General features: G+C 42.6%; 1 long non-coding RNA gene across 1 annotated transcript; it reads right to left on the bottom strand.

Annotated features, from left to right (window-relative positions):
* Positions 1-455: 455 nt before the first annotated feature.
* LOC121675884 lies at positions 456-3,906 on the bottom strand. The gene is made up of 3 exons (XR_006020262.1): positions 3,822-3,906; positions 2,061-2,118; positions 456-976 (listed from the first exon to the last, which is right to left on the bottom strand). It is a non-coding gene; the product is annotated as an uncharacterized LOC121675884 (long non-coding RNA).
* Positions 3,907-12,522: the final 8,616 nt, after the last annotated feature.

Genomic DNA, 12,522 nt, shown 5'->3' with positions numbered 1-12,522 from the left:
GCCACACGTACTTCAGACTTCACAGGAACTCCAAGGTGCTCTCATGCCCCAGAAGGTTTTCAACCCTGAGGACAGGTACAAGATTTGAAAGCAAGATTGGGCCCTCAGTCAGCAAAACATCCAGGTTTCTAAGGGCACTATCTCACCCCGGGCTGGCTTCTGTGGACGGTTGGAGACACCCAGCGTGAGCCGCCCTCGGGGTGACAGGTGAGGAGCCCCAACTGCTGCTGCTGGCTCAGGATGCATCCCCAGGGCTGTGCTTAGTGTCAGCATCAGCCAGGCACCCGGCTGCCCCCAGGTAAGCGGATCAGAGATAGTGGGATCCCTCTCCATAAACTGACGTGCATTTCCACACAGGAGCCACAGGTCCTGGTTTGTACCTCTGTGCTTCCCCCTCCTTCCCCTGATGTGGGATAAAACACAGCAGAGACTGAAAGGTTTAAGATAGTTCCGCATATTTATTTATGTATATATTTATGATTCAGGCAAAGCCAAAACACTAAAAAAAGCCCTTTCCTCTGACGGACTGCACGTGAGCACGGCACACTCATGTGTGCCATGCACTTGACTCACAGCAGCTGGGAGACTTTGGCTGTCCTCTTAAATAACAGGCACTGTGATGGCCCTGTATGTCTGGGGCACTGTCCCCCTCCCATCTCACAAGGCAATATCACAGCTTATTTCACAGCTCCTCAGTCTCATGAGCCAGTCCTGAGTGACCTGCACGCTGCACCATCATGTTTGGGGCAGTGGGGAATGCTGGGGGTGCAGGGGAGCAGGGCTGCAGTGCAGCGTGCCAGCTCAGAGCACACGGAGTTCAGTGCCATCACACCGGTTAGGGGTGGGCAGGAAAAAAATGCAGGAGATGTTCTTCATGTCCCCTCATTGACAGAAGGACTGTGAATGCCTGTTCTAAGGAAAATCCTATTTGTGCCCATTCTGGGATCTTGATTCCCTCAGTCCTGCCTGTCTTCTCCTAAAAAATAAAAAAGGAGGGGGTGAGGGGGGAGGTCGGCAGACTAGTGGCGGTACTGAGAAATTGTAAAAGGGCAAACTGGCACGTGTTTCATCGATCCCACACCAACCACACGTTGCACAAGGGCACATTTCTGCGTGCAACGGAGGGAGGGCAGCACCACCAGGCTCACGCAGGCTGGCACTGTTCCGGAGAATTCCCGTAACCTCTTGGAAGGGTTCAGAGCTGGTCCAGCACCCAAGCAGGAGGTGCTTGCTTTGCCATGGAGCCAGCCTCCTGTGACAGGACTGCAAAAACACAGCACACCCTGCCCTGCATCCTCTGCACATGCAATTTTTTGAGGTGCTCTGCCTCTGGTCTATGAGAGGAGCTCTGCCCTGGGATGCTGCATTGCACGGGATGAGGATCCCGCACAGAATCTGGTACTCCTGAGTTTGGGATGGCACCCACCTCAAAAGATCTTGCTCCCAGCTGTGGCAGCAGCACCCTGCCAGCACTTATGGCACCTTCCAGTTCCAGCCTGCTGCATCGTGTACATGATAGTATCCAACCCTGATAGCCCTACCCTCAGATCTCTCAGAAAGGGAAAGGCATCATCCTTTGGGTTGCAGGAAGCACAGGCTGGCCACGCACCCTCCTTGTGAATTTCAGTTTGTTGCCAAATCAGTGCTAATTACAATTTCTTTGTACAAGCACTCTCACACAGGCAGCATTTTGCTTGTGAAAAATCAACAGAGCCCAAGTAACTGCAAAAATAGAATCAGATGCAGTAACACCTTACATAAGCTTTGGTTAATAATAAACCCAACTTTACTCAAATCCTAGTGACTCTAGTCCTTGTAGTGACAAGATAGGAGGCAACTATGAGAACATATTGAACCATTTCCCGTGAAGTGATGAGATTATCCTTCCTGCATTTTGTGAATTGTTAATGAAGGAAAGGACATATTTGGGGTTCCCCTGTCCCATTAATTGGAATTGTTCTGGTAGCTTGAATCAAATATCTGATTTATCAGACTGATTGTATTACAGCACAGATTGATAAACTGTGTTTTACTGGGACCCAAAAGCTATAAATACATACCAAGTAGAATTCCCAGCTATCTTTTGGTTTACCTGCCTCTAAAATCAATGATAAGACCCTAAAAAAAAAAAAAAGTAATGTTACGACTATTGTTTGGCTAAATTGGGTCTGTTCTGGCTATCCTCAGGCTTCTTGATTAGACAAACTGGTCTTTATAAACTGTGTTTACTTCTGCCAAAGCACAACCTGCTTGATCAGAGAATAATCCAAATTTCTGATAAACTGGATTATCCATTTTGGACCCCTTTGAACTAAGAAAATAGCAGTCTTCCCTCCTGCCTCTTAGTGATTGTAAGGGCCTGAAATACTGTCATAGAAGTTTACAAAGCTACCCAAGAGCAGGCTCTAGCCTGCCTGTTTCTCCTACTCAGGAGACATTATTTGAGGAAAGCATTAAACAGATACTATTATCAGCCATACCTATCCTCTTCTGCCATGGAGACAGTAATGTTCCAGGACAGGTTAGAGACAAAAAGGCACCCAAGTCTTCAGTAGCTAAATGACTAAGAACACACATTCCAGGGGCAAACAAAGGAAAGGTATTTAGATGCATTGAAATGCAATAGTCTCAGCTTCAGTGATACTAACAAAGAACAAGCCCTATAAAGGAATTTGCAAGGTCATAACCTGGTAAGAAAATTCATATTCCTTCTAGACACTGCCAACTAGATTTTCAAGCTTCTCTAAAGCCTGTTCTGAGTTAGACATTGCTTCAAGTTTTTGGTGTCTCAATAATAATGTATGTGTTGGTGCATCAATTATACCTGTATCTAATGTGAGTTATTTAGATATGTTTGTTATAAGCAAAAAACCCCATCCATTTGCATATCAGATCATCTGTTTTTCCTCAGTTTGATGACAGGAGTCCAACCCAGATGTTAATTACAGAGAGTATTTCAAAAGCAAAGGCACTTCTTAGGGTAAGTTTGAAGGGAGAAAGTAACACTCACTTTTCAAAAACTTCTATTTGTAGAAAGATAAAATTAAAGCATATGCTCTGAGATAATGAGATAATCCCCTAATGTATGAAAATGTTGAAATTTATAACCTGTCTTAATAGTGATTTTTTTTCTTTGATGTGTGAGATTTCTTAGCTTTAACAACATTCTAACAATTTTTTAGTGCTTTTTTAAACGAAGGAATGCACATGCATACATGTCATGGGAAGAGCTACCATCTCAAAGTCATGGTGGAAGAAGTGTCCAGGTTCAGAAGTGAGCAGTAGAACTCCCATGGACAGCCAGCAGAGAGTGGGAGCAGGTATCACTGCATCACAGCGTGACCCTGAATAAGATATCTGACCGCCCAGGTCCAGTTTCTCAGTTTGTGAAACAGGAATATTAATGTTTAACTACCTCAATAAACCAACACCTACATATTAATACTGAAAAGGACATGGTATTTCCATGATTTAGTACATGGGAGTTCCTTTTACCGAAAATTTGACCATTTGACATTCCCATCCAAAAAAAAAAAGTTGCCTGTTAGAATGACACAAAATTGACACAAGGCCTCACAGCGAAGAGATTTGGGGATTTAACGTATCAAAGAGAAGGTCAAAAGTTAACTTGCTTACAATCTACAGATATTTATACAAAGAGAGGAACTGTAACCAGAGGGCTCCATCTCCTAGACAAAGGCAAAACAACTACTAGAAATTCTAAATACCCAAGGCTGCAAGGAAGGGGCTGGCAGTAACAATCTTCAGATCAAGGCTGGAGAGCATAAAGTTCTGAGACACACACTAGGTCACTGGCTTACCTTCAGGCATCACTGGCCAAGATCCCACATGCTTTCTTTGCAGAGGGGTCAGATCAGACTCAATCTGAATGCATTCTTCCAGCCTCCATCTAGAAAATGATTTTTTAAATGGCACAAATTGAATTAAAGATCCAAGAGGGCATCCTTATCCAAGGGCTGGTAATAAGAAAAACTAACACTGAAGCACTAACATATAATGTTATTGAAGCTTCTATTGATAGCTTTAAAACATCAGTTCGACCTTTAAAAAAGGTTTTCTTGGAGGTGTGTGGGGGAAATAGAATGGCAATTTTTGCCAGAAAGGGTGGCGAGGAACACAAACAGTCAAGGGCAGCCCCACAGCGCTCCAGTTGCTATGAGGGAGAGAGGGACAGCTAGGAAAAAAGTTATTGTGAGTCAAAAAGCCTCAGGAATGGGAGGAAAGATTTCATGTCATCTATCTCACTGTGGATCTCTCTGCTTCTTTCACCTGTAAGCAGCCTGTCTTTCCTGATTTGAGCTCTTTTTGTGGGAATGCACAACAGCCTATTTGTTGTCCCCTTGTCCTCTCATTTTGGATAAAGATGAGTGATCAGTACTCCCCAAATTTGAACAGATCAGTCTTTTGAATGATTAATTCAGCTGGAAATAACAGCATGAGGTAAATAGTAACAGGAAAAGACAGTTGTTTTGGATCCATAATTGTTTCAAACAAAGTTTACCAAGCCTAGGAAATCGAAGCTCTGTACTGTCAGGTTGCGCTTAATCTTCCCCATCTCTATTATCAAGACTCCAGCGTCTACAGGCAACACCACTCCATAACAGGCAACCCTGAAAGGGGCTAGAAAAGTTAAACCATGGCTGTAAGCAGGGATGAATTTGGATATTCACACCTTGCCTGTTATTTCTTCACATATTCCAGAACTGCAGCTAAGAACCCTCTTCTAGATGTGTGTCCCCTTCCTCATACAGACAATAATTGTCATGAGACGGTCGGCGATGGAAGAGACAGGGCAGATTGCTCGGATCCAAGAAGCCGATTTTATTGGTACAGAGCTGAGTATTTATACCTTTTCAGCAGTTACTAAAAATAAATTCTTATATAAGCAGCAATCACTATAACAAACATATCTATGTTTCTTAATAACATGGCAAAACTAGAAGCTAGCACTAACTAACACAGGTACATAGCACGCATGCCGCTCCCTTATGCTATTTCGTTATAGGCCGCACTGCCTGCCATGGTTTGCGGCCTAGCAGCGCTAGTGTGTCCACTTCTGACATGAGTTTAGCAGTGCTCTCACTTCTGCTTGCTAGCTGTATCGCCAATTATTTGGTAATAATTTAAAAACAACCAAACCAAAATATCCTGTGCCTAAATCCCTGAAACTCTCTCCTTTGGACTTATATGTCTAAACAGATTGCTTTTCCATGAAAAATTGAAACATTCAGGCTTCAAATTAACCAGGGTTAAAGGAGTGCTCTGTTGGGATACAGGAAACTTGGGTTTAACCCCTCCTCTTCTGTGTGATTTAGAACTTAAAACATGAACGCGTACCTTCTACCTTCTGGAGGCCCAGAAGGTAGCCAGAACAGGCTACTGCATCCTAAAGGTAGTCCGGAGCAAACACTGCTAAGGATTATGTTGAAATGATGCACTGCCTGCGGTATCATGTTCCCAAATGTCACATTATTTACTGTAAGCACCCATGAACTACATGTACTCTTATCTCCTGATTCAAAGGTAGTTGGCTGCAGACACCAACAAACCCACAAACACAACATTATGTGGTTTGCTGTTTACTTTCCATCGTTTACCAACACAGATCCATACCCAACTGGCAAAGGATCTCGTACGGGTTGTGTCTTTTCTTTTTTTAATTACTAAAAAAATGTAAGTTTGCAAAATCGCCTAACTTTATGTTGCTAAGTCAGCAATAAATAACATATTTAAGCATTTAAATAAGACCCATTTAAAAGTCCAGTTGACTCTATAGCTATAAAAGCAATTAAATCAACCTTTTTACATATTGCAATTACAACACCGCTCAGTGAAGAGTTTGGATGGAATCCTGGTGAGGGACGTGAGTGTCCCCGCAGCATGTTTAGTCCCATTAAAAAGTTCTAGGAACTACTTCAGATGACATTTATGATCCCAGGCCTCTTGTCAAAAATATCTCTTTCTAAATATTTCACAGAAATCAGTAGAACACCATTTCCAAGAGGTGTTTCAAATCAGCTTCAGTGGAAGCTGAACACCTACCAGTCTTTAGAAGACAAATTATTACCCACTTGTGAATCTCCCAGGTACAGGCTATTTGTATTTCTACCACCAAAGGAAAATGTCTTTCCTCATTTTGGGGAGCACATTCATGTGTCATACCAGTTTAGCAAAGTACAGACCAAGTCCTGTATTTTTTACTTTCCCTGTGCAACACTTCCAAGATTGTCAGGACTCCAGGAGGAAAATAAATTTCGGTCCTTAAAAGTGAAGTTTAATTTACCTGAAAAAGATGTTCTTGGTCTGTTAGTGATTATCAAGTGTAAAAGGAGAAGACAGATTGCAAGTTTCCCCCACCCCTCTCCTTAGGCATCCAAGAGATACTGTTCTTTCAGCAGCCTCAGGTCAGAAGAAGCCAGGCATCTATCTCATCTGGCCCCAACCTCCTTGGTTCTGCTTTTCATCCACTCAGATGCCCAGTCTGACTATCTTGCTCTATTACCCTAATGCAAAATCCCCAAAGAAATTCGGGCTTGTTGAGACATCCAGGGCTTTCTCCTTGGTAGCATGAGATGCCTGTTTGATCCCTGCAACACAGAGATGCAAAGAAACTGGTTTTTGTCACTTTATCCAAGAGTATTCCTAACTCTTAACTACTAAAAATGGATCAGAATCACTTCCACTACTTCTTCCATCACAGACCATATCGTAAGAGGAATTTCATCTTATGAGTCCTCAGTGAATGGCCAAATTTCTTTGCAGCTCTAGCTTTAGTTGACCATACCTTGTGATTGGTAGGATTATGGATATATCCCAACACGCAGCATTTCTTATCAACTGGATTTGCTAGGGAGATCACATTTAACAAGGGTTTATCTGTTCAGAGATGAACACCCTCTGTGCTCCGTTGTGGCTACCAAAATACCCGGCACAGATATTTGGATTGCACATGAAAATTACTGAAGGTAGACGTTAGAACACACAGTGGCCAAGTACTATTTTTACTGAGTTGTTTTCCTTATCTTCCTCGTACCTTGACTAGTCCTAAAACTAGCAGTTATTAGGAGAAATCACTCTCTTACCAAGTAGGGCTACATTTCTGAGAGGGCAATGACATTTTGCAACTGTAAAAACCACTTTTCCCTTCATCTAGTCAGATGAAGATAACAAAATTCTCATGTTCTTGACAAAGCATGCTAACGAGCCTTGACAAGGGAGGATAGATGCCTTTCCAGACATTCAAGAGACACACTTGGTGAGTTTCTGGCATGACACACACTGCTCTGCTTCTGTGATTACACTTCTGCATTGATATTTGACAGGCACGTCTCTCAGCAGCGACACCAGCTTCAGCAGCCTCTTTTCCTCACTTTTTCATTTGCTCTTCGGTGCTCTCATTCACGTTATGGTGGTACATTTGCCCGTGCAGTTGTGCATTCAGCCAGGTGAGAACTGACTCAGGTTAAAAAGAGCCTATCAGAAAGGTTTGGCTTTAATGTGGGAGTATTTATAGATTGGCCCAGCCACCATAATTCAACTCTGTACCAGTAAAATGGGAACAGAAAGTAAATGGGAGGATAAACAAGCTATCTCTGGGACAGGTATGCCCAGCCTCCTTCCACAGCTTGCACCTTGCCCTCTGACTCTTGCTGCCATCCAGCCCTAAATGGCCAAAAAGCCAAACAAGAAGAGAAAGAGGAGATGTGGATGGTAAGGTCTGGGTTATAAAGCTCTGTTATTCCCATCAAGAGCCCTCCTGCCTCCCAATACAGAAGACAGGCCAAGACTGTGAACAGAGAACCTCTCTGCCACCCCTCAGAGCCCCACTGCCCCACCCCCTGCCCTCTGATGCCACTCCGCTCCTTCTATTCTGCAGAATCACACAAAGGGCCAATAAAGACAAACATTATTAAAACTTCCTGCCTCTGAATTCGCTCTTTACTTTGCCTCCCAATATTTTTTAATTCATCAAGCAATGGACAAAGGTGGGGAGAGAGGGATGAAGGGGCCTCTGTTCAGAAAAGCATTCGCATACCAAAATGAAGACTGCAAGTGACAAACCAAAGGTTCAAATATATAATTAAAGAATGTTCTCCTTATAGCTCCAATCACCACATATGAGCTTCCTAGTTTCAGGAGTGTTTCACGCTACAAACAAGCTGCCCTTGCTCTTAGTCACAGAGATACAGCCATGTGACTTGAGACTATGACAGAAAAAAAAAAGAAGTCCATCACCAAGTGGCCTAAGAATCACTGAGAAAGCAGTTTGGAGTTTTAACTTACTTTTTACACTTTTGATGTTTGGAAAGTGGGGGGAAAAAGCTAGAGAAAAACTAGGCTCCCTAAAAGATAAAGGAAATGAAAAGAGGTAGGATATTAAGCAAAGGATTGAATAAAAGATGAAATGAAGAAAAGAAAAAGACAACTCACAAGCCTCTCAGTAAAGCAACCAAAACCCACAAAGAGCAAATACAAGCAATATTCAAAATGCAGTCTAGCATTTAGTTTGCATTTGAAATAAGGTTGTCTGCAGAGCTTTCTTCCCAAATAAGTTTTAGAAGCCTTACCTTAGGGGGCTGGATTTTTAAAATCTTAAAATAATAAAGAATTTGAGGTGAAACAAACAAAAAACCAACAACCCAAACCACCAAATGACTAATGAAAAAACAAAATAACCCAACTAACAGCAAAAAGGGTCCTTAAAGGAGTAAGAGGTTATTATATCATTCTTTCAAAAGATAATCTCAAAGACTGTCACAATGACAAAGACACACAGCTGACATGTTTCCTGACATTTAGTAAATACTACTGCTCAGCTATATCTTCCTTTCTTTGAGTTAATTCTGTTTCATGAGCACGAGAATACACAGAATTGACTTATAAAGATTGGTAAGAAGATGAATATTTACAGAGGCATAGACCAAGAAAAAGAAATCTAAGTTGTTTTGCCTTTTAAATTCTCACTTTCTTGTTGCATTTTTATAGGAAGTTAAACTTGGAGGAGGTGGTGCAACTGTAAGAGAGGCTGCATCCACAAGCTCTCCACGACTCAGGCCACCCAAGCATAAATCCTCTCTCACAGACTCCAATTTCACTTTTGCAGCTGGAATAAGCCAGCATCACCAGTTATAGAAGCCCTCCCACCAGTGTCCTGCACAGCTTCCTGGTGTAACAGAAATGCTGGTCTTGGCCAGGTTTGGAAGGAGTTCAGATGGCCTCTGTGTCACTGCCCAGTGACAGGCAGTACAGTCCAAGTTCCCTGGGTCACTGTGACATGTGGATTCCTACACAAAGACATCCACAACTTTCCAAGTGCCAATACAGGAAAATCACCTCTAGAAGAAACTCAAGCAATAAAAAGACAAACATGCAGGCAAGGAGGGTGGACTGAAACCCATGTCCTGGCTTTTTTCTCTTCTCCAGCTGATGGCAGCTTAGGATACTGTCCACCAAACCACATTAATAGCAACTGCATGGGCAGACAATAAACAACCTAAGACAGGTTCATGAGAAGAACTGCTTCATTTATGTGTCTTAATGCTGTCTGTCTGTCCCACCCCAATTTCCTTATCCTTTCCACAGGCTCTCTGACAAGGAGTGAAGCCCCTTGCTACTCAAATTAGTGACTCCTCACAAGTGCCCTCCTATATCAAGAGCAAGTCCAAGTTTCAGTCATTTAGTCTTTTTTCACTGCAGATGCTTCAGGGCAGATCTACCATGGGTGCTACACCTGCTGTGAGGATAACCACAGAGGCACAATCAAACATTTCACCTCCTCTTACAAAAAGGAAACCTTTGCAGTTAGACTAAGGATAAACCAAACAGAAATGAAGCTTGTCTGAACCTTTGTTCATTAATTATATTTCAATCCTTCAAAGAGACAGAGAATTATTGGTAATAAATGTTTTTTTCACACAGTTATGATGAAACACAGCCCTGCACATCCCACTTGTCTTTGCTTCTAATCTCATCAGCCTCCCTCTGTCTCTGTGGAACTGCTAAAAGCCACAAAAAACCTCACCCACCGCTCCTTCCTCTGCTTTCTCATCATCTCCATGAGAAAGGGGCAAGAATAGTCTGATTTTAGTGCCAGAAGATCCCAAGGCTTTTGTGCCTTTAGTACTGAAATGATACAAAACAGACTTGCTACAGGGCTCAGTCTGATCCAAAACACACATAGGAATATAAGTTATCAATATCAAGTTATATAGCAAACCAGAAGCTGAGATCAAGGAACAGACCTTCATACTTTACTACAAGGTCTATTTCTTGAGATGCAATTCAGTCTTCACCAGCTTCTCTTAATTTCACTTTTCAGATAAAAAGAGCAGTTAAAAATAACCCTATGTGTCAACACACTGTGAAGTGAAATGGGAAGCCAGTTGCTTGTAACTGAGGTGAGAGACTGAAGGCTGTAACGTGTAGTAAAGCCTTCACACATTAAAGTTTTTTAATATTGCATGAGATTTCTTTATCACATATCAGTAAATTAATTTCATGACATAACAATGAAGTAGCATGCCTTATTTTTACCATATTTTACCCTACCACAGAGCTCACAAAACACAAGGAACCTTGTATGTAGCAGTGGTAAGTAGAATTGTTTTTTCCTGGAAACATGCACAGAGTTGGCACTTGAACAAGATCCAGCACAACAGAAACCTAAGATTCCTATCTGCTTCTACAAGAAACAGTTGTGTTACAGACAGCCCTGAACCCTCATATTTATTATATTATAAAAGCATTGGAAATCCTGGATGCTCATGTAGACTGTATGCAGTAGCAAGGAAATAACCTCACACATCAGGATTTTTACATGGGAACAGTGAATTCTCCTGACAGGTTCCAATATTAGGTCATCTTTCTCAACAAAGGACTGATTTTACAAGATCCTTCATGAAGTATTCATGTGTACAAACCATTTTTGCCTCACCTTAAACTCATCCCTGACACCACCACCACCACAAAGATCAATGTAATTCTTGCTGCCTTACCTGTATTCCTGCTGCAGACAGTCCCAGGACAGGGATGAGAACACACCAAACCTCCTCCTGCACTGAGGATCTGACCACTGCACTTGCTCAGGGCCTCTCACGGACACCACATCCCTCATTGGCCTCAGCTGCTGGTGGTGGCTTTTGCACAGCTCCTCATGGCCCTGCCATCTCCACACTACTGCTTAACAGCCTGCATCCGAGACAAGAGCAAAGTTTCAGCCCTCCCAACCTCCCTCTTCAGGCCTGGAAGCAAAACCCTCCCAAGCACAAGAGTGTAAGAAGAGGTGTCACCTCCACAAGGAAAACTGCTACCAGTAGTAAAGAATACCAAGTATGGCAATGATGCTTAAGGAGGCAAACAGCTTTGTATTTGTAGAAGTTGAATGAGTAAATCATTGAGGGATCGCATGTAAAAGCAGGAACACAACTTTTCCTTAGCATGGTGGTGGTGAGATAGGCTGGAGAGACCAATATGCTCAGGTGATGTGGCATGCAGGGCATTCGGGGAGAAAATTAAACAGTGAGGGAAAAGGAAAGGCAGCCTCAGTTCTGCTTTTTCTCTGAAAGCTCTTCATGACTCAGCTCCCCTCTCCTCTTGTGATCTTTCTCCTATTGAAAGACCAGCCCAACTCTGCCAAAATCTGATTCCTGTGCTGATGCTTTATCTTCCCAGACTACTTTTTACAGGAAGAATCAACTCTTGTTTCAGAAACACCACCTTCAACATCCGTCGCAGCTCTGTGAAATGCACATTGAGCACTGCAGTGTGCTGACAGCTACTGGCTTTGAATCTACATTTGCAATTACAGCCCCCCTACACCTTTGTCTGCTTTTTCTCTTCTACCTGCTTGCTCTTCTTTTGAGATTAGAAATGGACTTCTGGGCAACTACCACGTTACCTAAAAATGTAGATCCCCCACACTGTGGGATCCTGAGCTGCTGGGAAATACAGCTATCAGCAGAGAATACAAGTTACTATTTCAAGGAGCTCTGGTACTTTATTACCCATCAATCATATCTGGACTTGCAGCAGTTTTTTGTATTTTGACTTGTATTGGGAATATGAATCAAATTCAGCAGAGAAGTAAAGATTATTCTTCAGTTACAGGTTAGACATTGAATGGTCATTACAGTATAATAGTTGTACTGCCATGGTATGGTGTGGGCCTGAAACATCACAGAAAGTTCATGTTCAGACTAGAGAGAGAACCTGGAGAGAGAAAACAGAGGGCATAGAAAATTAACCTGAGGTTATTTCCAGGGTGGATGATGCTGTGGACATTTCATGGACAGAACTGAAGCATCTGGAGATGACCTAAGTAAGGACTGCTAGATTTTGGTTCATATAACCAGCAGTTCCTTTGCTGTCTTTGCACACTACTTCAGAAATAGAAAGATGTGGTATCTGAAGACACTGCACTGTCAGACGCTGGAAGGTGATGATACAGACTGTGGAGCAGCAACTCTGAATCACTGTGAGGTAGCTGAGCAGATGCTCACTTTG

Source organism: Corvus kubaryi, unplaced genomic scaffold (genome assembly GCF_017639235.1).
Source record: "Corvus kubaryi isolate FWS band 111438036 unplaced genomic scaffold, C.kubaryi_AGA036_p1.0 76, whole genome shotgun sequence".
Taxonomy (NCBI): domain Eukaryota; kingdom Metazoa; phylum Chordata; class Aves; order Passeriformes; family Corvidae; genus Corvus; species Corvus kubaryi.
The sequence above is the reverse complement of the archived record's forward strand: the minus strand, read 5'-3'. Positions and strand labels throughout refer to the sequence as shown.